The sequence below is a fragment of the Strongylocentrotus purpuratus genome, unplaced genomic scaffold (assembly GCF_000002235.5).
Source record: "Strongylocentrotus purpuratus isolate Spur 01 unplaced genomic scaffold, Spur_5.0 spur5_scaffold_7, whole genome shotgun sequence".
NCBI lineage: Eukaryota > Metazoa > Echinodermata > Echinoidea > Camarodonta > Strongylocentrotidae > Strongylocentrotus > Strongylocentrotus purpuratus.
Genome location: NW_022145613.1, coordinates 25,023,656 through 25,047,763, shown reverse-complemented (window position 1 = coordinate 25,047,763; position 24,108 = coordinate 25,023,656). Strand labels below are relative to the sequence as shown.

General features: G+C 38.3%; 1 protein-coding gene across 1 annotated transcript in view; it reads right to left on the bottom strand.

Annotated features, from left to right (window-relative positions):
* Positions 1 to 21,376, bottom strand: part of LOC100894039 — a 52,188-nt gene extending 30,812 nt beyond the window's left edge. The window contains exons 1-2 of the mRNA XM_011662078.2: positions 20,357 to 21,376; positions 5,905 to 5,967 (exon numbers count right to left, since the gene is read on the bottom strand). The gene's annotated coding sequence lies outside the window, so the exon portion shown is untranslated. The remainder of the gene's footprint in view (positions 1 to 5,904; positions 5,968 to 20,356) is intronic.
* Between the last annotated feature and the right edge of the window lie 2,732 nt (positions 21,377 to 24,108).

Below are 24,108 nucleotides of genomic sequence, written 5' to 3'. Positions count from 1 at the left end.
GCAAAGACTTTCGGTTAGGCCTATATATATGTATAGAAAGGATAAAGAAGCGTTGACGTGAAGAGGCAGATTGGGGGGCTGAACACTCGGGAGGTGTTGGGGCCACATGACAGTTTAGTGTTGGGGCCACATGACAGTTTAGTGTTGGACCAAACACAGGAGATATTGTTACATTGTATCCTTGTTTTATAGTTCACAGAATATCATTTCTATTCACTATTTCTTAATGACAGGGTTGTCTTTAGTTGAATTGACAGGCTTCATTGAATTGAATCTAATGGCATCAGGACCTATTACACGTAGATATGCTCAGCCTCAATTAGCTGTATGACTGCACATGCACTGGGTATTTTCTACATGAATGATTCAGATTCTATTTTCAAAAATCTCCAGTTGAGAGATGATAGGACTGTCGCACCAACATTGACAAATTAATAACAACAAGTGTTATAATGTGTCATTTTGGCTCATTACATGAAAAAGAAATTTTGTTTAACTTTTCACAAATTACACTTTGTTCTGACAGATGAAACTTATATATGCCTGATAGACAAAAAAGGGAATTATGCTCAACCATATACAGTCTGTGCAGCAATAAACCACAAGTGGAGGAAATAAATACATGTACACAAGGATTCAAAAGGTTCAGACGTTGTATGACAATAGTAACTGACTAAAAAGATAGCTAGTTGCATCATCAACTTTTGGGAGCCAGAAGGGCCTTAAAGGTAAAGACCAGTTATGGTCATGCGATTGCATTGTGAAAGAAACGTTGTGGAATCGATCAGAAAAGGTTGATCATCTAGCATCTGCAAGGTTCTGGAATCATCAAAATGATAAGAAATTTGGCCCATTCTTCGTAAAGTTACAAGCACTATACACAGAATGATGTATATGGGACTACCCTATATCTCTCACAGACCATGAGAGAAACAAATTTACCAAATATATGAATTAGTAGGTGGTTTCCCGGCAAATTTTTTATTATCATGTATTAGTCAAAACATATTCTTTCACATGATTGGTAATGAGAGCTTCCATTTCATTTTTTGAAATTGGGGCGTTTCCAATACTGGTCTTTACCTTTAACTCATATACCTTTATTGACACAACTCTGATCTAATTCAAAACAATTTGGCAATCCAGGTTAGTTTTCCCCTATAACAATTTTTCAAAATAAGAAATATATATTTTCATCTACAGTGTAACTACAGCAAGACTTGTTTTCCAGGAAATATAACATTATCAATCAACAATCAAATACATTTCATCTAAATATATTAAGTTTATTCCTCTCCCCCACGTATTTTCTAAATGTACATTCAGAATAGTCTTCAATCAATCAGTTCACACAGGAAATACAATGAAATGATACGAGATAACGATATAGACGTCACCATTGATTATTTCCTCTACCGACGAGTGAGGCCTCCATCAAACTCACATTCATATCGTGCTGTTAAGGGGATAGAGCTGATGGGGGGGGGGGGGGGGGGGGGTAGGGTGGAACTGATCGGGGGATCCTGGGGGCAAGGGAAGGGAAGGGAAGGGGTACCCACCTAAGAGGAGGTGGGGAAAATTTGAGAATCCCAGGAGAATTATTTAAAAAAAACACTGAAGACAGTTAAATGTGTATGGAACATTTTGTTTACCAAAATGCCATCTTGAGATAACTTAAGTCAACACAACTTTACACACTATACCCGGATATGTAATGGACATTTTAACGATAATTGAGATATACAGGAAATCAACATAGTATTGATGATTTTTGAAAAGTATTTATCACTGTAAGGGTTGTAACTAATATCTAAAATAATCTCAATGATTTCAATTAGCCATATAGTGTAGGCCTACATGTACATCTTGATCAAGAAAAAAAAATGATACAAAGGAGATGGAGTAAAATTGGGATGATAATGGAATAAAATGTGGTGAAAGAGAAGGGATTTTTTTTCCTACTTCGATGAAGAAAAAAAAAACAAGGGAGAGATAAGTATTGGATAGGACACTGGGGTTACCACATATTTTTCTAAGGGCGTGTTTATGCTTCACTTTTTCTGGCCAGAATCAGGCATCTGTTACGCGTTTAGTTTAAAACACGGTTGCGTCCATGCTCACTTTTGTAGAATCACCGAAAAACGGCGATCACGAACACCGATCGTAAACTCACAAAAAGACGCGTTTACAATTTGTAAACGCGTTTAAATGGGGTCAACGCACTGACCTCTGGTGGGTCTACGTAGCATGCACAGTGAAGGTTTGCGAATCCAGCTGGAAGACCAATTAAGGCCACACACGGAGAATTGCCTGGGGGGGGGGGGGGGCCAGAGAAGTAAGCATGAACAGTACATCGTGGAACTGCGATCACGATGAGCGTTTACGATGAGCGTTTCAGATTGCTCATTCTGCCTTCAAAATTTAAGCATAAACGCAGCCAAAGGCAACTGGCAAGCAGTTCCAAAGTCAAATGAAAAACAGATAATTAGGGTGACTTGTACTCTGTAGAGAATAAACACCATAGAAGAAATGGTAAGAAGCACTTGAGATTCAAGCATTAGGTTGCATCTAATGATAATCACAGCCCCCTGAAGTGAGTTAGAGGGGATGGAGGCGGGGGTGACAAAGGGAGTGGACTGGAAAGAATCGAGAAGTAAAAAGAGCTAGTTGCTGAACCGGAGATATCATGAAATCAAATCAAGAAAGCGGTAATCAGACTCGATGCCTAGACTGATAGTGATTACTATCTCTCAAAATATAGCATCAAGCTAAATACAAAAAGAAAACTTGTCTTGATTTGTTTGTCTTCCCCCATTCGAAGAAGCTCCTCAAGCCACTAGGCACCACATCCTTCCACCTATTATGCATGCATAGACCGCTCAATGCTACTGTCTCCATCTCTATCTCCTATCTGTCCGTCTGTCTGTCTTTTCGCTTCCTCTGCTTCTCTCAGACTCTTGTCTCTCTTTCATCTTTCTCACTCATCTCTTGCACAATTAATGCACCTCTTCTCCTTCCCGTCTCACTTTCTCTTGCACCCCTCCCCTCTATTTGCCACTTTTCACCCAGGTGCATACATGTAAAATGGGTACCCGATAAGGTTGGTGAAACAGGAGTATTGTCTTCGTCTCTCACTCTACACTCTCTCTCGCTCTCTCTCTCTCCATCTCTCTCTTTCTTCACCTAATCACCTTCTCTCTCCCTCCATCCCCCTCCCTCTCTTTGTCTGTCTGTCTCTCTACTCCACCCCTCTCTCACATGTTTTTTTTTCTGTCTATGTCTCCCTCTCTCTCTGTCAGTCTCTCACCCTCTCACTCTCCATCTCTGCCTATCCGTCTCTGCTTCAACTTGCAAGGTTATTGCTTTTTCCCATCATAAATCAAGTTTGTAGTCAGATAGTGATTTCATGACTGAGGGGTACCATTTCTCACTCACAAGTTCTTTCACTGCGAAATGTCACTCTGAGAATCATCTCCAAATCTTCCTTCATATCATTGGCATTCCAGCATGTTTAGACTGAACAGACTTAGAGCGCGTTTATCTAGGCTTGCCACTAGAAATGTACATATCGTACCCCACTATCGAACCCCACTATCATACCCCACTATACGATCGTGATTTGCGGGATGTCGCGTTTATCTACTCTTCACGATTCAAAATAAAGGCCTTGTGTCTGCCCAGCTGTTTTGACCCGGGAAGCAGACAGTTTCTCGGAGGTCAAATTCACACACATGCTTGTACACAACACCTGTGTGGTCCTATTTGTATGTGACGTTCAAAACAGCTTTGCGTTTATCGACCTCTCAGAAACGTGATTCTGGCTGTATGTCACATACAAAACGCACCTTTTTGCGTCTTTTGATATGCCCATATCTAAAGACGTTTGAAAAAGGCTTTGCGTTTATCTACTTCTAAATTTGCCTGAAAGACGTTTGAGAAACCTGATTCTAGCCAAAAATTTCCTAGATAAACGCAACCTATGTGGCAATAGGGGAATTAAAGAAATTATGGGTTCTATTTGGTGTTTCAGAAGGGTCAGAAGTCTTGATAGAGACCCAAGTAATAAATAATTGAGAAAAATGCAGCAATCAAACTTTTGTTTTCATAGTTCCTGCCAAGAAAATGTCATGTATGGATGTGAGCATCTCTATGTCATGGTTCTGGTGTAAAATGTCAATAGCATTTTAAGTACTACATACTTCAAAGACAGTGTGCCATGGTCCACAAGGGATTTTAACATGAAACAGTGACAGGTTTAATTTTGAAATTACATGTTTGAAAATCAGCAACAGGTTGAAAATTTGAAAATTAGAAAGAGGTCAACATTAATTCTTAACCCACATAATTTCAGAAATAGTCAAAATTTGTTTGAAAATTCTCCTAAATATGGCTCAGATTTCACCAGCGAGCAAGAACATGTAAGAACCTTAGAGCCTTTAGAGGGAGCTTCAAACACGTCAGACAGTCCATTTTCATTTGAAGTTTAAATGTTTTAATTTTTGTTTGTGGACCACCCTGCAATGATCTCCAGAAGCAACGTTCTATGAACCATTCAGTCTGCTATCAGAGCTCTTCGCATTTAGTATACATTGAAATAGTGTGCCCTGAATTGTTCCTAGATATCCTGTGAAAACTGGGTATCACCCTTTCTTTACAAGACATCCCACACGCAGGGGCATCAAGGTACCCCTTTATCACAAGGGGATGTGGTTTTACGTGACCCTGTGTAACCTCCATCGCTCCTCAAGTCTAGATTTAGACCGATTTTTATCTCACGGATGGTTGCAATTTCCAAGCTGGCCTAACTCTGTTTCACAAGACCAACACCATCGCGACCCTTGACGCAAAATGCCACAAATGTTCCAAGCTTCAAAGATGGGATTGCCACATGGGGTCAAATGCATGCAATATGTAAGGATTATATCAATATCACGTCAGGACATGGGAGGATACAACAGGGATTTACTCATTAAGAGGGTAGACGGTGACTGGAAAACTGTAAAATTTGGTTAGTTGTTGGAATCCCTGAAACAAAGCACGGACCTACTGAAACCAAAGAGATACCATGTACAAGGAAAGAACAGCCCTTGCTACATGTACAGTAGCCTACAATTCATGTCTGGTCATTCCAATAATTAATAGGAAAGGGGGAGGAGTTAGAGGAGAGAGTTAGAGGTAGGACGAGATGGAGGAAGGGAAAGAAAAGGAGTGGAGGAGTGAGGAGAAGGGAATGGAAAGGAGAGTCATAGTGGGGAGAGAGAGAGAAAAGGGTGAGATGGGGAAAGGGAAAGAGCCAGAGGGGCGGGGGTTAAGGAAAGGGAGACATGGGAAGGCGAGAGGAGATGGAGGGATATGAAAGAGGGAAAGGAGGAGTGGAAAGCCTAAACTAGAGTAAAGACTCATTCAGGTATGACAAGGCAAAACCGCACCACTTTTAAAACTTTTGTTATGACATAAAGTATTAGAGGCTACATATTGCTGTATCGTGTAGGATGAGCCTTAAAGCCCCACTGCACTACTTATAGCTACTTGCGCCCTCTATATACCAAACAATGCCTAATCGGTACCTGGTGGTCCCTCATGATCCCCTTTTTTTTATGTTAATTGAGAGCTGATTTGATTAGATAACCACCCGTCAGTGACCATGCAGGGAGGTTTAATCCCCCTGGCCAAACTAGTGCAGACGGGCTTTAAGGGAAAGAGTGATAACAGAGAGGGATAGATAGAGTGAGAGAGAGGGGGGGGGGGAGAGAGAGAGAGAGAGAGGGGGGAGAGAGAGAGAGAGGGGGGGAGAGAGAGAGAGAGAGAGAGAGAGAGAAACCCCGGGGGGGGGGGGGGGGGGGGAGGGGGGGGGGGGGGGGGGGGGGGGGGAGGGGGGAAAAGAAGAGATATATAAACACCCACCTTGTTGATGTACATCTACAGGTACAGCATCATCTTGTCTCAATATGGGAACTTCCTCTTGCTCTGTAACAAAGAATAAAATTGAGAAAGAAATGTTGAGAAAACTATAAACATCTAAAGGAGAAATTAAATTATTTTCTGTACTTCTATGATCTGATTGACAGAATAATCATGGGCAGCATTTGCCCAATTGATAATTAATTCATCAAAAATAACCAAGAAGAAGGTCAAATCTGTGCAGAACACAACCGTTATCAAATATCAATAATAACATCATCGTCAAAATCTATTACAAACCACAAATGAAACGTTCAATATCACATCTATCCACATCCTTCCCTATAAAATGGTGGCCTTGCTGACAGGCCTTGGCTTTAGATCTGTGATTCATTGATAAATCTTGTTCTACAGTTGTGCTTTTACATTTGTGACTTTCCAAAACATAGACGGACAGACCAAATACCTGTCTAATGCCGAGAGTTGAAGAAATGAAATTCAATGAACTCTCTAAAAAAAATTGAGTGATCACGGACGTCACTATTCTGGAGAGTGAAAATGTAGTGAAAATAGAGTGAACATTCACTCTTTTCTTCTTAGAGAGCACTCTAAAATCAATTGATTTTCACTCCTAAACAAGTGATCACGGACATCACTCCCAAGAAAGTGAAAATAGAGTGAAAATTCACTCTTTTATTTAAGAGAGAAGGGGGAACAAAAAGAAGGAAAGAAGTTAAGGAAAGAAGTTGGGGAAAGGATTAAACAAGAAGGGGGAAATACTATATTGTGAATTGGATCTAGACTAAGGTAACAAGAACCATATCTCCCATCATTATCATATAATGACTAAACAAAAGCGGTTAGACAAAACAAAACCAAAAAAATGAGAAATTTAGTGGGAAATGAGCAGGAAGGAAATGAGAGGAGAGTGGAGTACTGGTAGTGGCTTTATATTTTACTCAAGGTTACAATGATTACATTTTCTTTTGCCTTTTTTCTGGCCCACTACTGTATTCACTATTCAGAATACCACAATAGGCCATTTTTCGTAATGTATTAAATCAAATTTAATGTACAAATCTACAAGTGCCATTCATGACCTTCATGTAGTCTACTGACTGATGTCATGATATTGATGACATTCCAACAAAACAAACTCAGCATGACTTTATTCATGGATGAAAAAACATGAATAACTAGTGGCTCCAAAAAAAAAGCTCCAAAAAAAAAAAAGGTGGAAATCTGGGGAATTCCACACAAGTTGGGAGTTCAAGGTAGCTTCTTTTTTTTTGGGGGGGGGGGGGGGGGGGGGTGATTCCCTGGTTGTACATGGATTCAAATTTAGAGCCAATTTTGTACCATTTAAATAAAAAATTAAAAAATGGGGTCATATTCTGTGGAAATTGAACTCCTTTTTTAGTAAAAATAGGGAGTCATTTTCGACTCCGCTAACGATCACAAGTTTGAACTTTGAATACAAGAACACCACCAGGGTCGGCTTGATTCTCCCATTTTCCCAGTCTCTTCTCCCCTAGTCACCATAATATTTATAGTAGCTTGTGATCGAGAATCAAAAGAGGTGGGTTTCTAAACATGCATGTGACATCGACTTGAACTCTATGGAGGTCATAAGGTCACGCAAGAGGATTCGGTACTTTAATGATAAAGCCAATAGCTTGATTCAGAGACGACAATGGAGCCTGCTCCACAAACTCCATTCATCAAAATAAAGAGGAAAAAAGCAGAAAGTATTCATATTACTGCTTTGTCACTATACGACATAGATGTAGGACAGAATGAGATTATACCGCTGGAGTGGAGTTTCATCTTTCAGTTTCGCAAACCCAAATTAGGACTTGAAAAGCTGTCAGACTAAAAGTGACAGTACTGTTTACCATAATAGATTCAAAATAAAGTGTCTGAGTCTGAATCAGCTCAGTTTTGATGACATTTTATGCATTAGGAAAGTTTGATCACCTCTGATGCAAGGTAATACATGTTTGTAAATAGTGATATGTTTTGATGCAGGAATTTTGTTGTATCATAACAGTGGGGGGGGGGGGGGGGGAGGAGAGATGCATGAGGATCATTTAGCAGTTGCTTGAGCTCATTATGATCACTGAAATATTCACATTTACAATATTTGACGGACAAACCTTCAGGATCAAATAGAGAGGTATTGGAATGTAGTGAACAAAGGGAGAGAGGGAGAGAGAGAGAGAGAGAGGAGAGGGAGAGAGGAGAGAGAGAGAGAGAGGGAGAGAGAGACAGGGGGAGCAGCGAGGGGGAGGGAAAGAGAGAGAGAGGGGGAGGCGGAGAGAGAGAGACAGCGAAAGGAGGGGAGAAAAAGAGAAAGTAAACAACATTAAGAAAGTAGAGAAGGGAGAAAAGCAAGAGAGCAATATATATATATATATATATATAGAGAGAGAGAGAGAAAGAGAGGGTGAAAAGAAGAGAAGAGAGAAGAGTCACAACACGTAGCCTACATGTCAATGTCATAACAAAATATTAAGAAAGTGGAGAAAGAAGAAAAAGCAGAGAGAGGAGAGGAAGAGAAAAAGAGGAGAAGAGGGTGAGAAGAGTCACAACACGTAGCCTACATGTCAATGCCATGTACCAATGTATCCTCACATCTTCTCTTCTTATTATTAACTCAAGTTGCCCTCGGAGCTACAGCAGGAGGAAACACGAAAGACAGAAGGTCGGGGCAGAGCCTGGTCGACCGACCGACCCGAGCCAAACGACAATAATGGAAACCCCCTCGGAGCAAAATCTCTAAACCACAACACCATCCAATGACGAAGCCCTCGCTGGTGCTCCCCGATAACGCTCGCTTTCATTTTTAGACATCCCGTTTCTCCGTTCGCCAGCATCCTCTTTCTGCCATGCCAGCTGGCAGGGTGAGGAGAAACATAATTTGTTGACTTTCATCTTGCCAAGCTGGGACTACCCCAGCGTTACCCCCCCCCCTCACACACACACACACACACCCACACACACACACACAAAATTCAGAATAGAAGACAACACAAGAGTTTTACAGACAATGGAAATAATGTGAGGATACCTTTTAAGTGAAGAATTTTGGAAAAAGTTATACATGGGAAAATAATGCTTATATTTGAAAGTGTCTCAAAATAGTAAATGAATTTTTATTTATGAGATCCTTTCGTTTACAATGTGAACATGTTTCACAATTATACCTCACCAAAATTCATTATATTTCCCAATCTTTTCTATATACTGGTACTTATTTTTCTTTTTTTAGGGGGGGGGGGGGGGGGCGGTGCTCCATGACACTGACTCACTGAGCCACACATGCAAATCTATGGCTGTGCTTACCAGCTTGGATATATGCCCATGTACATGACTCAAATTTAATAGAAAATCATTTTTTAAATATTTGTGTGGCCAAATTCATCATATATTCCTGATCTTTCAAGGGTGTTCCTGTCCGACTTCAGCCAACATTGTCCTGTGACCTGTTCTCACAAACTGGTTACAGCATACAGATACAGGACAAGATTTATCCATTATATCAAGTTTTCAAGCAAATCATAGAAAATAAATAAATTCATGATATCAGGATCCAATCCCAGGATCATTATTGAATAAATTGTACCCACTAATAAGCCACAATAAGGCCTCTTTCGGATATGACTAGTATGAGGTGATAAAAACTAAAACCGCAGTATTTTCTTTCAGGACTGCGGAAGTGTAATAGGCTTCACCTTTTGTATTTTATAACACAGAGCTCAGTGAATGCGCATATGACCTTTGTTGCACACAGCGGCCATTTAATCACACATTATTTTTTAACATGGCAATGTAGATTATGCTGAGGATTTTTGACATTTTTGTACCTTATAACAATTAACACAGCGCTCAGTGAATACTCTTATTAACACGTTTAAAAAAGAACAGGGCTGTTTTTGGGGTGGTCATTTGCTGCGTTATATCTAGACAAGCCTTATTTGTTAATACACAGTTTTTTGCTGTTCGGACTTTGGAGGCCTGTTTACTTAGATTGTACAGTAAGTGTTAATTTGTTAATGAAGAGAGTAAATTATTCCTGCAGTTTTCATTCCCTTGGTCAGACCTTACAAGTAGAGTTTGTTATATGGCATCCAAGCAGCAAACAACATGCAGACTAATTTATGAGACGGATACCAATGAGAGTCCAACTTTGACTATACTAATGAATGCTAATGAGTTTCATTAACACACTCAGACTATTTATTTCTCTCTCTCTCTGTACTAGTCTTAGTTACAGGTCTTGCATACATCCACCTGTACGTACATACAGTATGTATTTAAAGAGTATATTGTACAAAATCGTGAGATTGAATCCTTCTTATATTTAAGCCGAAACGACTGTCATGTTACCAAAGATGTATACAGTGTAGAAAGACTACATGTACTGGCAACAGAATTTGCTTAATTTCATGTTTTGAAAGTACTTTTTCTTAAATTCAATGGTAATGCCTTAGGGAAAGTCTGCACAGAAATGTACCTGTTAAAAATCTCAAATTCCTTCACACCACAAAGTATGCAGAACCCAAACCACATTGGTAGTGTTTACACAATTCATATCTGTGCCAAAAGTTTCGTTTGCATGCCTCTGTGGACAGACAACTGGACCATTAAATTCCAAAGAATATCAAGCAAACAGAGTAGGTGTAATTTGTATTCACAAGAACATTTAGAAGTTAAGAACAATGTTTAATTTGCTCCAGTATATTTTTGATTTTGGTGAAATGATTATTACATAATACTTTAATATATTTAACCCAAATATTTGTATATACATATATGAAGAGCAAGAAGCTTTCCACTTTCAGAGGGGAATTGCACTCAGACTTAGCTCCCTTGATTTTTTGTTCCTGAATAAATCTACACTGTACATGTAGACTACAATGCATTCGCATCAATGAAATCTGCAACATCCGCAAAAATTACAGCACCACGAATATTACCACGTTTACAGTAAACTGCAAGCCATTATTAGTATAAATATGGACTGGTATGAATGCACCCCTTGGAGCCTTCCACTCACCACACACAGACAGATCATCCTATGCTCCATTGACTCTCATCAAATAAAATTCCAAACTTTTGGAAATTTTGGGTGGGAGTTTCAGTTTTATGCATTCTTCCCCCAAATACCTGTCTGGTGATACATGCACATGACCTTTGACCCCAAAAGGCTCTGTTGTTCTGACATGTTCAGTAGTTCAAAGAACAGATAGAAATACTGTACAAATACACAAAAAACAGACTTTGTATTTTTTTTTTAATGAAGTTGAAGGAGTTTTAAAAAGTTTGAGTGACCGACAGTCCAACACATCTGAGTAGTAGACCAATGTTGGACTACATACACTAGGTTCATAATATACATCAAAGTTCTATCATCATGTGTACCATCTCCATAATTTCCTTTTTTCATTCTGTAACCACAGGTTACAATCCATTGGAAGTAGAACATTGCACAGGTAAAGTGTACACATACATGTGTACAAGAAGCAACATGAAGTAGGCGAACATGACGTTGGCCGCTATCAAAAGTAAGACCATGAATTTGGGCATTCAGAAGTCTATGAATGTACATCTAATGCATGAATGAACCTTTCATCTGTTTGGTGCCAAAAGGTATTTATGTATGAGTTACCATAGTGTATATGAGTTAATGCCATTCTGGCTCTAAACAGACGGTTATATCTGTTTAGTGCCAAAAGGGCATTCATTCTGCGTTCGTGTTTAAGTTCACACCCTTGTGGATGTGGTTTCCAAACAAATCATTAATTGGGCATGTGAACATCATCATCATTTCCATTTTAGGTGGTATAAAGAGCCTAATTCAAAGAACGGATATAACCGTTTAATCACTAGTAAAAAGAGAAAGAGGGCGTTCTTAATAGGCTTTTTAAAGTGCATGCTCTTTGACGATTGTTAAATCACTCACCGAATGGGAAACAATTTGATTACGCATCCCCTCCACATGTTGACATTGTAAACAAACTTACCATACCCGCTTCTCCTGAAAACAATAGAGATTTTTCACGGGAATTGGGTGCCCTTTGTAACCTGTATGACTAAGGAGGGTATTTGATGCATAACTGGGATTTTAAATGGAATAGTTGTTGTAACCGCAATGCGTGTAGCTCACTTGCGATATCAATGCAGTGGAAGTACATTGTGTGTGTTTATGTACCGGCATATGGAGAAAATTGTATAATTTCTACAACTTTCATTCCAAGAAGGAAGGGTAGATTGAAAACAATATGTATGCCCATAAAAAGTAATAAGCAAAGGAAGATAAAGAAAGGAAGAGGGGAGCAGGGAAAAAATATTTAAACAATTTCGGGGGCTACTTTTCAAGCTGGCTTGCATGAAAAAAACACTCTTTAATTTGTTTTGCATTGAACTCTATGCAAATTTGGGGGCTTTTTTTATGACTTTCGGGGGCTCTTTGGGGCATTTCTGGGGCTGATTCGCCCGAGCTCCCATGTATTTTTTTCCATGGAGGGGAGGGAAGGAGATAGAAAGATAAATGGATATGAGAGAGAGAGAGAGAGAGAGAGAGAGAGAGAGAAAGAAAGAAAGAGAGATAAAGAGAGAGAGAGAGAGAGAGAGAGAGAGAGAGGGTAAAGAGAGAGAGAGAGAAAAAAAGGGAAAAACGCAAGCAAGACACTACAAAGGCGCCCAATTTTTTTAGTACGATTCCCCATATTTTGAAGTGGAGTCTCGGGTAAGGAGACAACACACTGTTTTAAGTACTCATGAATACATACAGTACTACATGTACATGTAGTATTATGGTCATGGAAAAGAAAAGCTTGAAAAGAATTTGGACACCTGCCCCTGAATATCAATTCTTCTACCATACTTGGCCTTCTATTCTACTCAGGTCTAGGCTAGCCATTTTTGTTTCTTTATCACTAATAAAACTTGTAGGGGCGTTTCCCCTTCACCCTGTCACTCCATCTCTCTCAGGATGCATGTGAAGTCCAGAGAAGTAAAGAATAAAATCAAGCCATAAATCTGTTACACCCATACCAGACACACTTGCTGTGATCATATTACTGACCTCATATTTCATTCTAATGTCTAATGATCATAAGTTTGATATTTTCAACAAATTTTATGCTTACTCTAACAATGGAGATTCTTTAAATTTAAGTTTTTATTGATTTTTAATCTTTCCAATTCACAAGTTGAATAAAATCTAATTGTAATAGCTATTGCTGATTTGCTTTATATCATGCCATAAAAAATATCTTTAATGCTTCAATTACTGTGTATTGCGATTCCATACTCTTTCAATGAAAATTTGATTTACTAGAATCATAATTTAGAAGAAGAAAAAAGTTTGTATAATGAGCTGGGACCAATGATGTACTGTATTGTATACAAAATACAAGAAAAGTTACATCCATAAGCCATTGGCACTCAATAATAGTGTTATATAAGTCACAAATTTCTCACAAAAAATCAAATGAATCAACTATAACTTATTTTTCAATTGAAAGCACTTCTCAAACTACATTATATTTCTCTCTTTCTTTTACTTTTTTCTTCACTTTCTCTCCCTCTCCGTCTCTCTCTCTCTCTCTCTCTCCCTCTCTCTCTCTTTCTTTCTCTCTACCCCCCCCTCTCTCTCTCTCTACCTCTCTCTCTCTCTCTCTCTCTCTCTCTCTCTCTCTTTATTTCTCTTTCTACCTCTCTCTCTCTCTGGACAAGACCTGATCAAGCTTTACTTTTGATCTTACGATGAGAAACCTCTTCTAGCATCAGAAGAAAAAAAACGCCTCGTATCTAGCACCTGCTAGGAAGCATCAAATTTACTTGGAATGTGTGCTTTTTATAAAGACATGAATATTGCAGGGCAAGCCCTCCCTACAATAGAACATTGACTGTCAGATTAATCTAAGGATATATCATCTAAATTTAGCCCTTTCTAGGCTGATCATACCAGGGGTATATCTTTATTTAGGAATTACCTACTCAATGAAGGATATGACACTCACTACATGTACATGTACAAATTGTAAAATAGGCCTATATTTTTTATCCTAAGAATCTTGAACGGAGTAAAATGCTTGGTTGTTTCGAATCGGCTCTAGTTTTGCTAGACTTTTCACATCTTCCCAATGTAAACTGTAGGCCCTATAGTGTATGCAAATATTCTTCACAGAAATATTGTGTCAATATTGGTTGAAAAACATAATTTCTGCAGGTTAAATAGGCATAAATACATACAAGTTGTAGATATTTGTGTGATTGTTGGCAAAGTGGAAAGTTATAATTTTGAAGTCCCTCACATTACGTATAAGAACCAAGGATACAAGAAATCGCTTTTAATAAAGTGTGTGTCTGTGTGGGGAGGGGGTGTCAGGGGGGGGGGGTGTCGGGTGTGGGGGTGTCGGGTGTTGGGGGAGAGGGGTGGGAAGCAAAAGCATGTGCGATTTGGACAGAAAGGTACATGTACATGTAGCCTTTCTAGAAAGTATTTACTGGGTACTCTTTAAGTATCTTGTACAATAAGTGACCTAACCACCGGTATAGAAAGACCTTTAGTCTAAAAAGAATACATTCTTAGTTTACTTTGAAAAGATGATTCTCACTGATTGTATGTTTAATGGAAACATGTGTATACCTATAAAGACTGCTTTTCATGTCTCTGTATATCAAGTATAACTTATAAGGTGGTCTTTTTATGCAGGTTTCACTGTACAGTAGGTGAAAGAGCTTGTAAAACTACTACTACATGAAGATAGCAAGTTTGATCATGCTACCCAGCCTAGCATGTAGCCCATGGTCAGCCAGTCATACAATATATCTCAGCTTTTGTTGCACTTCCGTGCGGCACCATTGTTTTTGTCTGACTTCCGCTGACAAGGTATGTGCCTCGTTTCTGTCTGTTTCTCTTCCTCACGACCTTTCACTTTTACACACTGTTTATTCCCACCCACCCATCGCTCTAAACATCTTCCTATTTCCTTGCCTTGAATGCATGGAAGTAGCAGATAAGATCACAATGGACCCATTCCCCTTTTGTAGATATCATTCAATTCTGAATGTATTTCCATATTACAGCCATCATGTTGCATGAATGCGTTGCGCTAGATAATTTGAGGAACATTTTCTGTTTAATTTTGGAGTATAAAAATGCGCTGAATGGAGAGATACTACCCCTCCAGTTTCGGTTTGTTTGTTTTTTAATACAGAGGTCATGTTGAAATCATCTCTCATCAGCAGAGTCCAACCCTTTCCTACCTCCTCAATTACTCCCCCCCTCCCCCATTTGTGTATTAATAATTTCTCCCATACATACGACTAACAGAAATCGACATGGAAAAATGCCCAAAGTATAATTTCACTTGATGTTCAGGCATACTATTGCCAATGCAGTAGTCCATGTTCAAATAGTTTATGTCAATTTCTATTAAATATATTAAATATTAAATTAAATATATGGGAGTAAAATGGGACATAATTAATATTCATCTTGGAATTTAATAATCAAATCTGACTCCACCCAATAGAGGCCTTGCTTTTAAGTTAAAATGTACAATATGCAGTTAACTTAAATCTTATTAATGTACATGGTCACCAGACTCACAACCATATTCAGTGAAGTCTGTTTGAGGCCATTTCAATATTTGCTTCTAGAATTTAAATAATTGGGTTATAAGAGGCTATCAAATGTTAGCAAATGTAAATGGCCTACAAAAGAGGCACAACAGGGTTACATGTACATACAGTAGTACAGCCAGGTTGGAGGATCACAATACACTGCCTTACAGACTAACGGTACAGTAAATGAAAATACTTTTCGGCCCTGCAGATGAAATGGTGCAAAATTGCAGATCGACAGTAAAAATGAATTCAAGCAAAAGTGAACGCAATAATTTTCTTTACCATTTATCAAAACACAGTTGAAGGCTTAAGGTGTGATGCTGCAAGACTCTTGAAAATCTACCCGAACAGTACCATGAATTGAAAGTTTTTGAAACAAGACTCACTGTCTTTGTACAATATTATATCAAATCAATGGACATACAACTGTACATGTACACAACTCTGGCCCACCTACGTCTACCACAAACTGATGTAAAAATTCAGGATGCACTTTAGCTTTTAGGTTCTCTGCACCTTTTAACTTAGCCCCCTTGGTCAAGGAGGAAGGGGCCCCTTTGTCAACCCTGATCAAGTACGAAGGGCCCCTCCATCAGAGCGCTGAAGAACCTCTCTCAGAGCAGCGAACCTCCTTCTTTCACTCCGGTTCATGCATCAATTGCCGCAATGCATCGCAATGATCACTGGCGCATCTTGAATTCACGGGTCAGCGCGATAAATTAGAGGTATTTCTTTCATTCCGCACTGACCGGTCGTCAACCCGCCGGCCACCGATGACTCATAAGTCACGTTCGCACTTCTAGTTCTTTTAGAACTTATGCCGATTTCATTACAATTTACTGTATTTGACCTTTATGTTACGCTGTAAAAACAAAACTACAAATGAATAGATAAATAAATAAATGAATAAACCGTGATCGCTGTGCCATTTCGAAAGCCTCCTGATTGACATGCGACTGTTCATGGCATGACTTTTAACTTTCCTAATTTAAAGATAAAGGTGAGTTCTGGTCATCTGATTGCATTGTGAAAGAAAAGGTGTGGAATGGATCAGAAAAGACTGATCATGTAGCATGTAAGTATTGGTGTGTACTGCAAAGTTCTGGAGTCATCAAAATCATAATAAATTTGGCCCAGTCTTGGTAGAGTAACATGCACTGTGCACAGAAATATGTACATGTATATGGGACTACAGGTGTACATGAACATGTGGCATAAAAATCAGGACGATTTTTATGCTGTTACATGCCATATTTAGAATATTAAGGCATTTGAAGAGCTATGCTTTTCAGGGAACATTTTTTATCTGATGTTCTTCCACACTTACAAAATAACAATGATAACGCTCACAAATTATTGTTCACCTCTTCCCTGAACTCAACCTTCTCTTTAAACTATACGAACCATTCCAACAACTGCTGTGTACAATGCATTTCTGCAGTGAATGGTCTATAGAATCGAGTACCATTGACCTTGAACTTCCTGTATAGGGTCTGATCTCTGGAGACTAATCTCTATCTTTGATGATGTGCACAATGGTAATGACTCACACCATTAAACTTGGTTAACTCCCAGATAATGATGATTAGACCACTGACAATTGGATGATGACCACTGGTGGTTGACTGGTCAAGTTATGTAACACCATCATCAATCTAACTGTTCATGGGTAGTCTGCAAACACAGACTTGGTATAAATATAAAGGATGATTGATAAGACATGTAATTGAATTGCAAGCTGGCTAGTCTTGTATGTTCAAGACTACAGTTTTATTATCTTTTAATCTAGTGACTGTAAAATTTGTTGTTTTTGTGTGCAAACGCAGTAAGAACAGCGACATAACTTTTTAGATGAAGGACACTGGTCTTACTTCATTCAAGGAAATTTATACTGAATATATCATGAACATAAAAAATAAAAAGTAATATAAAAACAAAAATCATTCGTATACTTGGCCTAAATGTTTCCTTAAAACAAACCAATGAACATACATGTAAACTATACAACAGTTCACGTGAATCTTGCAGGAATAGTTTAATTTTCTTCCTTTTGTTTGCTACTCAAAACGAATCTGACCTACATTTATTCAATTCTTCAAAGCTTACTTCCTTTATCATCTTCTTAAAATCATGCCTGAATGCCAAGACTAATCAAACTGAAGGTACTACAGTGGTTTTTCTTACACCCAGTTGTAAAATCACAGATTATTATCAGTTACAACAAGTAGTAGAGTCAACCTGTGAGTCACTCAAGAGAGTGTCATATATAATGCACATAGGCCTATACACTATACAGAATAAAACCTATTCTCTAGTCAACTTTTGAACTTTACGTATAGGCCTACAACTAAAGAGGAATGGCATTTCACAGCTGTATGGTTTGTTGAGAGCCAGAAAGTCTTTCAAATGAATGGTAAATGAAATGTACATGTCTAAAAGGGGGGGGGGGGGGTTCTTCTACAACCTTTACAGGCACTTTGTGTCTCAAAACTCTCTGACAAGCAAAGAGAACAAAATTGCCACCCCCCCCCCCCCCCCCCCCATGTAAAAAAAAAAAAAAAAATTGTTTTTTTACCAGAGCAGAGCACTTTTTGAGCTTTCCTGCTCCCATGCATTTTTTTTCTCTCCCCCCCCCCTCCCCCCCCCCCCCTCTCCCCCTCCCCCTCCCAGCCATAACGTGAACTTGTGATGAACTTGGTAAGGGGAATGGTAAGGTTAGCTTTTCTAGAGCTACATTGTGTACCAAGAGCTATAGTGTGAAAAACTACAGAGTGACAATGTTGGTCTTTCGGATATAGACAACCTCCCAAAAGCCAACTTGCTTCAAATGCAATGAGCAAAGGTTTTGAAAGATTAACAAAAGAAAAGCAAAACAAAGTGTAGACAATAAAACTCTCAAAGGTGGCCAAGTCCTCTACATGCATGTACATTTGTAAATGTAAGTCTATGTAGTGTTCACCCCTAGTAATTTCTTGTTACTCCATCTAATAACTTCATAGCCTCAAGATTGTTTGTTAATTTGTTAGATCTATGCAAAATGTGCATGTGTACATGTACATGTACCTTGATGCAAGTTGTGGCCTTAATCCCTTTTTATCAACTACCAATGACCATTTGCCAAATGGACTTTGAAATCAACTTACAAAACAGATGTACATGTACATGTACCTGTAGGCCAATGGTATAGGCAATCTTAAATCTGGAATTACTATGAACAATCACTGTGCAATGTACTGTAATTAATATGAAGAATCCCGTAATGTACTGTAATTAATATGAAGAATCACCGTAATGTACTGTAATTAATATGTTCAATCACTGCAATGTACTGTCATATTCATCAATGTATCTATTATCTGCTCACGAATATGGGAATTGTACACTGCAGGAATGTGGTTGCTTGTAATTGACGACTACATGAATATGATGAAGGTCTATATAAAGATATATGGTAACTTCACATCAAAGGCCTATAGTTTATACGAAAACAATGGGTTTTTATAAAGGAAATGACTGTTAAAAAAGGAGGTTACTTGAGAGTAATAAATGGGTAAAGTTTAGATAAAGATAAACATTAGGTTGCAAAAAGAGTAATGAAAAGATAGCAACGACTCAAAGAACAATTCTGAGTCAAAAAGAGACTTTTGAAACACCGCTTTGTGGCTAAAAACTAATTTCCAAGTAGGCCTACACTGCACATGTTGGAAACAAATCTGTCCAGTGCCATTAGCCCACAAGGCTTGGTTGTCAATTGCATCATGGGTTTTTGAAAATATAATATTCAAGGAAAACAGAAAATGTGGTCTTTAAAGGAAGGTGGTCAGTCATTAAAGCAAGTTTCACTGCAGAAAGACGTGGCCTACAAAGTAATTATTTGCAAAGGCATGATGGCGTTTGTAGAATACTGCTTTGGTTAATAATAATATTACCCAATTTCATTGCTGTGTCATGATCATTCATAACTGTGTATCAAGATCTAATAAAAACAGAGGATATTTTTCCTGCATATATCACAAACCCTTTCTGCTATTGCCTCATTTGTTTTCTTTATTATTTTTCCTAATTATATGCTGTTTTCTATATATTTCCTCTTTTGATTCTTCCCCATTCTATATGTACGGTTACTTTATATTTTTTCTTTCTTGATCATTCTACTAAAATTGCCTCTTTCCCCCATCCCCACCCCTCAACATTTCCACCCCACCCTTCTCTCCCTTCCCACCCTCTCAGTCTCTCCCTCTCTCTTTCTTTCTCTCACTCTCTCTCCCTTTCTCTATCCAATCTTTGCCTTTGCACCTGTGCATAAATTTGTCTTCATACTTCACACATACGCCCACTTCATGACACAGTAACAACATATCTATGAATCCATACAAAAAATACCACTTTTTGCATTTTCACCCCCCCCCCCCCCCCCTCTCTGAGTTCAAAAGTTTACAGCAGGTTGGTGAGATATGATGTCAGACTCGCCCAATCTCTAAATGGCATTCTTTATGTGATTATCAAGAACAGCTGATTCGCTTGACCGATTAACAATATCATAATAGACACATTGACAATTAGCATAATAATGCGCAGGAAAGAGGTGCTCTCATATTACACTACGCTGGTGATACATGAGATGGCAAAGCACTGAAAGTACCAACGCATATTTTTAGAAACAAAACATAATTACCCAACCATACATCATGACTCAGGGCTAGCGCAGATTTGGATTTAGGATCACATTCAACAATATTCAAAAACTTCAAACTATTATATCACGACAATCTGACTTTCAGCCTTGTAATAATCCTCAATCCGAAACACATACCTCAAACTTGTGCCAAGCGTCAAAACTTATATTCCATTCGCTCTGAGATCAGTCGATCGGCCATAAATAGTTCCACTCTCCGGATTTTCCGCCAGTTTTTTGCTACGACGATGGTGCGGTATTATATTATAGAGTCGGCATTACAATCCATAGACTTCTCTCTCCATTCTTCCACTGACTGTAGGAGCTTAGCAATCACTATGCTATTTCAGTATCCAGGCCACCCTCTTTCTATCTCTCTCTTTGAATGTGTGTGTGTGGTGTGTGTACTGGTTCGAATGAATGTAGACTCTCAGCTCTGTCTGTGCGATTCATGCAATATTGGCTGGGGAAATGCTCAATGGGGGTTGCCATTTTAGCTGCACAGCAAATACACACATACACACTCGCGGATACCCCATTCGCTTTTGGTCATGCAAGCCACACACTACTGACTCACTCTGGAATAATACACACACCAAGTTGGAAGTCTAATCATCATATTTCCTTGGTCTTTGAAAAGCAGACCCAGTTAAGAACTTGGATAAAAGGGGATTAATTTTGTTAATCGATCCTTATCACATTCAAAGTTGAAAAGAACCTTAATCCCTCTTACATTATCATAAATTTCATCCAAATAAAGGGGATTGAAATGAGTCTAGCATTGCCATATTTCCCTCCAAAATCAATTCATTGTTATAAGTCTATGTTTTGAAGGACTCCAGCCTGAATCTACATCATTATTTACCAAAGTTTCAAGAAGTTTGTGGTTATGTTCAAGATGATTATTATAACTGTGCTAAACTGCTTACAATATCCACTTGAAGACAGAACTTCCTCAAGTTCTTTATAAGTAAGACCCTCAATCTTTTGCCCTACTTTCATTAATTTCATCAGATTTGAGAAGTATTTCATACTTGGCACAGACTGCTTTATACATCATGTTTTTCTAGCACTGAGAACTTAATACCTCAAGGAGATGCAGCCTATTTGGCATGTTTCATTGAGTTTCAAATCATGCTTTGAAAAGTCTTCAGAGTTCAGACTCTTATACAATATGCTCAGTTTTAGGTTCATTTTTATATGGCCTTATAATAATTGGTTCAACAAGTTACTTTTACAGTTATTTATCTATCTACTATTTTTTAGCAAAATATGTATAGCTTAAGGTATGAACAATTATAATAACTTATTTTATCATTTAAATTGTACATGTATAGGCCTATGGTCATTCCTGTTTTATACACATTTAATGTAACATTGCATGATTGGTCTTTGCACTACTGCATTGTACATTGTATACTTTGATATCAATAAACCGAAATTGAATTGAATTGAATATTGAATTGCATGTCGCAACTTCAAATCAATGGCTTGATAACTGAGAGAAAGTAACAAGAATGCCCTTTTTTGTATTAAAAAAAAAAGATAACGTAAGTTTAAAGCAACTGATTTCAGATGCGCTTATTTTCCTTTGAAACTATCATAATTCCCTTTACTAATAGAGCACGATACAATTTTCAAATTTTTCACTCAAAATTTGAAGAGATGCACCTGTCGGTGAAACAAATCACAGACTGGAATTCTGCTAAGAGCAGGAAAGATGAGATCAATTGACAAGCATTTTCAAGAGAAATCAGCCTACTTCTGTTTTCTTTTGACAATTCTATCTTTATATACTACCTCTACAGCAATTTGAATATAGGGGCTACCTCCTTCTTTTCAAATGTCAATCGATCAAAGACATTAACATTTTACAACAAAAATATCCTCTTCTCTATCTTCAGCAATGAATTTCAAGTCTGATTGAGACTTTCCAACATTGTGCACATTCCGTGTTCAAACTCATTTTATTTATGCCAAAGTAAGGGGGAGGTCAATAATTTTTCAAAAAGCTTATTTCCCCCTTTTTTAACGTCTGTTTGTTATTCAATCAGCAAAAAAAGAATATGTGTAATATTGCATCCATGCTCCAACACAGAACCCTAATGCCCAACATGTCAGCACACACAAGACTACTGCAGTGAAACTATTTATAGATCATGCCAGGTCACCAGAAAGCACCAATGTCTACTCTCCTAGGCGGTACTACATGATAAGATTACTCATTACCTCATAGTGTAGTGTTGTGATGGTCCCTCACAATGACTGTTAATCAAGCCAAGGTAAAGCCACTGCTGTCTTATTAGTATGCATGAATGATTGGCTGTCTGCCCTGCCTACATGCAGTGGGGTAATTAGTCTCTTCTTCAGGCCTCTTAGCACTTCAAAATACTCTTGTCATATTTAAATGATTGACTTATGATAGAATTTGCATTGATTCTAATCATACAATATAATCTGTTTCCATGCAAGTAATTTAAAGGGATAGTTCAGCCCCTCGACAATTTGATTTGATTCAGAGTAGAAAATATACACAACAATGTTTTCAAGGTTTTAGTAAACTAAAATCAGATGTGCAACAAGTCAATATTATTTTTCAATTACATATAATGGCTGATGAATAAAGACTTATTAGCAACTTATCTTAGTCCGAAACTCCCAGGCACATGAAGATGATAATATCAAAAATAAAAGTAACAAGCCTTAATGGAGTAAACAAAAGGAGGAAAGAAAGAAAATCTTCCATTTCAAATCAATTCATTCATCTTAAATCATAGCATTATATTCTGTTAAAATAACAGAATAGCTTTAATGAATTTTGAAGTCAAAATAGATTGATATGGATCCATCATCCATGTATGCTGGGTTGTGAAAAGTACATGTACAGTACATGGCTATCTGTTGCTGAAAGAGCAATGACTTCATCAATAGCAAATGAGCCTCCATCTCCTAATCCCTGATGAACACGTAGCACAAACCATCCCCTAGTACACCCACCCTCTACATGAGTAATCAACAAATTAACTTTGTACCATGCGAGCGCCATTCTCTCAATTATATCCCTCCCTGGCGAGAGTGCACGAGCTCCCCCACGCCAACATTGTGCCAACCTCACTGAACTAAGGATCAGTTCAGACTACAGAAAACTCGTATGAAACTTCTGTTGACCAAGAAATGTTGTAGAGAAAATCACAGTATAGTAAAAGGGGTGTACAACACATTTACACACTGGATAACAACATTACAAGACAATTCATAGAAAGTAGTAGTACAGTCAAACCTGTCTATAGCGACCGCCCAAGGGGAACACAAAAAGTGGCCTTTGTAGATACATGTAGGTGGTCTTTTAGACAGGTTCCTTTTAATAGTACATGATTCAATGAGAGACCATATTGAAGGGAAACAAAAACTGTGGTCCTTGTAGACAGGCTGTCATTGTAGACAGGTGGTCACTAAAGCAGGTGTGAGTGTAGTATAAAGAAACTAGTTTTGAAGAGGTCAGTTGACACGACAAGTGGCCAACCACCAGAGGGCGCTCATGATAAGCCCAGTCCAGTTATAAAGGTCTCACATGATACAAGGTTCAGGCTATCAAGGGACCCTGATTCATTTGAAACGATCTTCAAACTAGCTTACTTCAAGCCCCACTGCACTATCTACTTGCGCCCTCTATATAGCAAACAATGCCTAATCCATGGCCATTGGTCCCCCATTTCTTATTTTAATTTAGAGCTTTTAATATTTGATGAGATACATGTACATTACATGACTGTCAGTGACCATGCAGGGAGGTCTAATCCCTCCTGGCCAAACTAGTGCATTGGGGCTTCAAGACATACATTTGGCTTATGAATGACATTTTCTCATACATTTATTACAGTCTAGAAAAA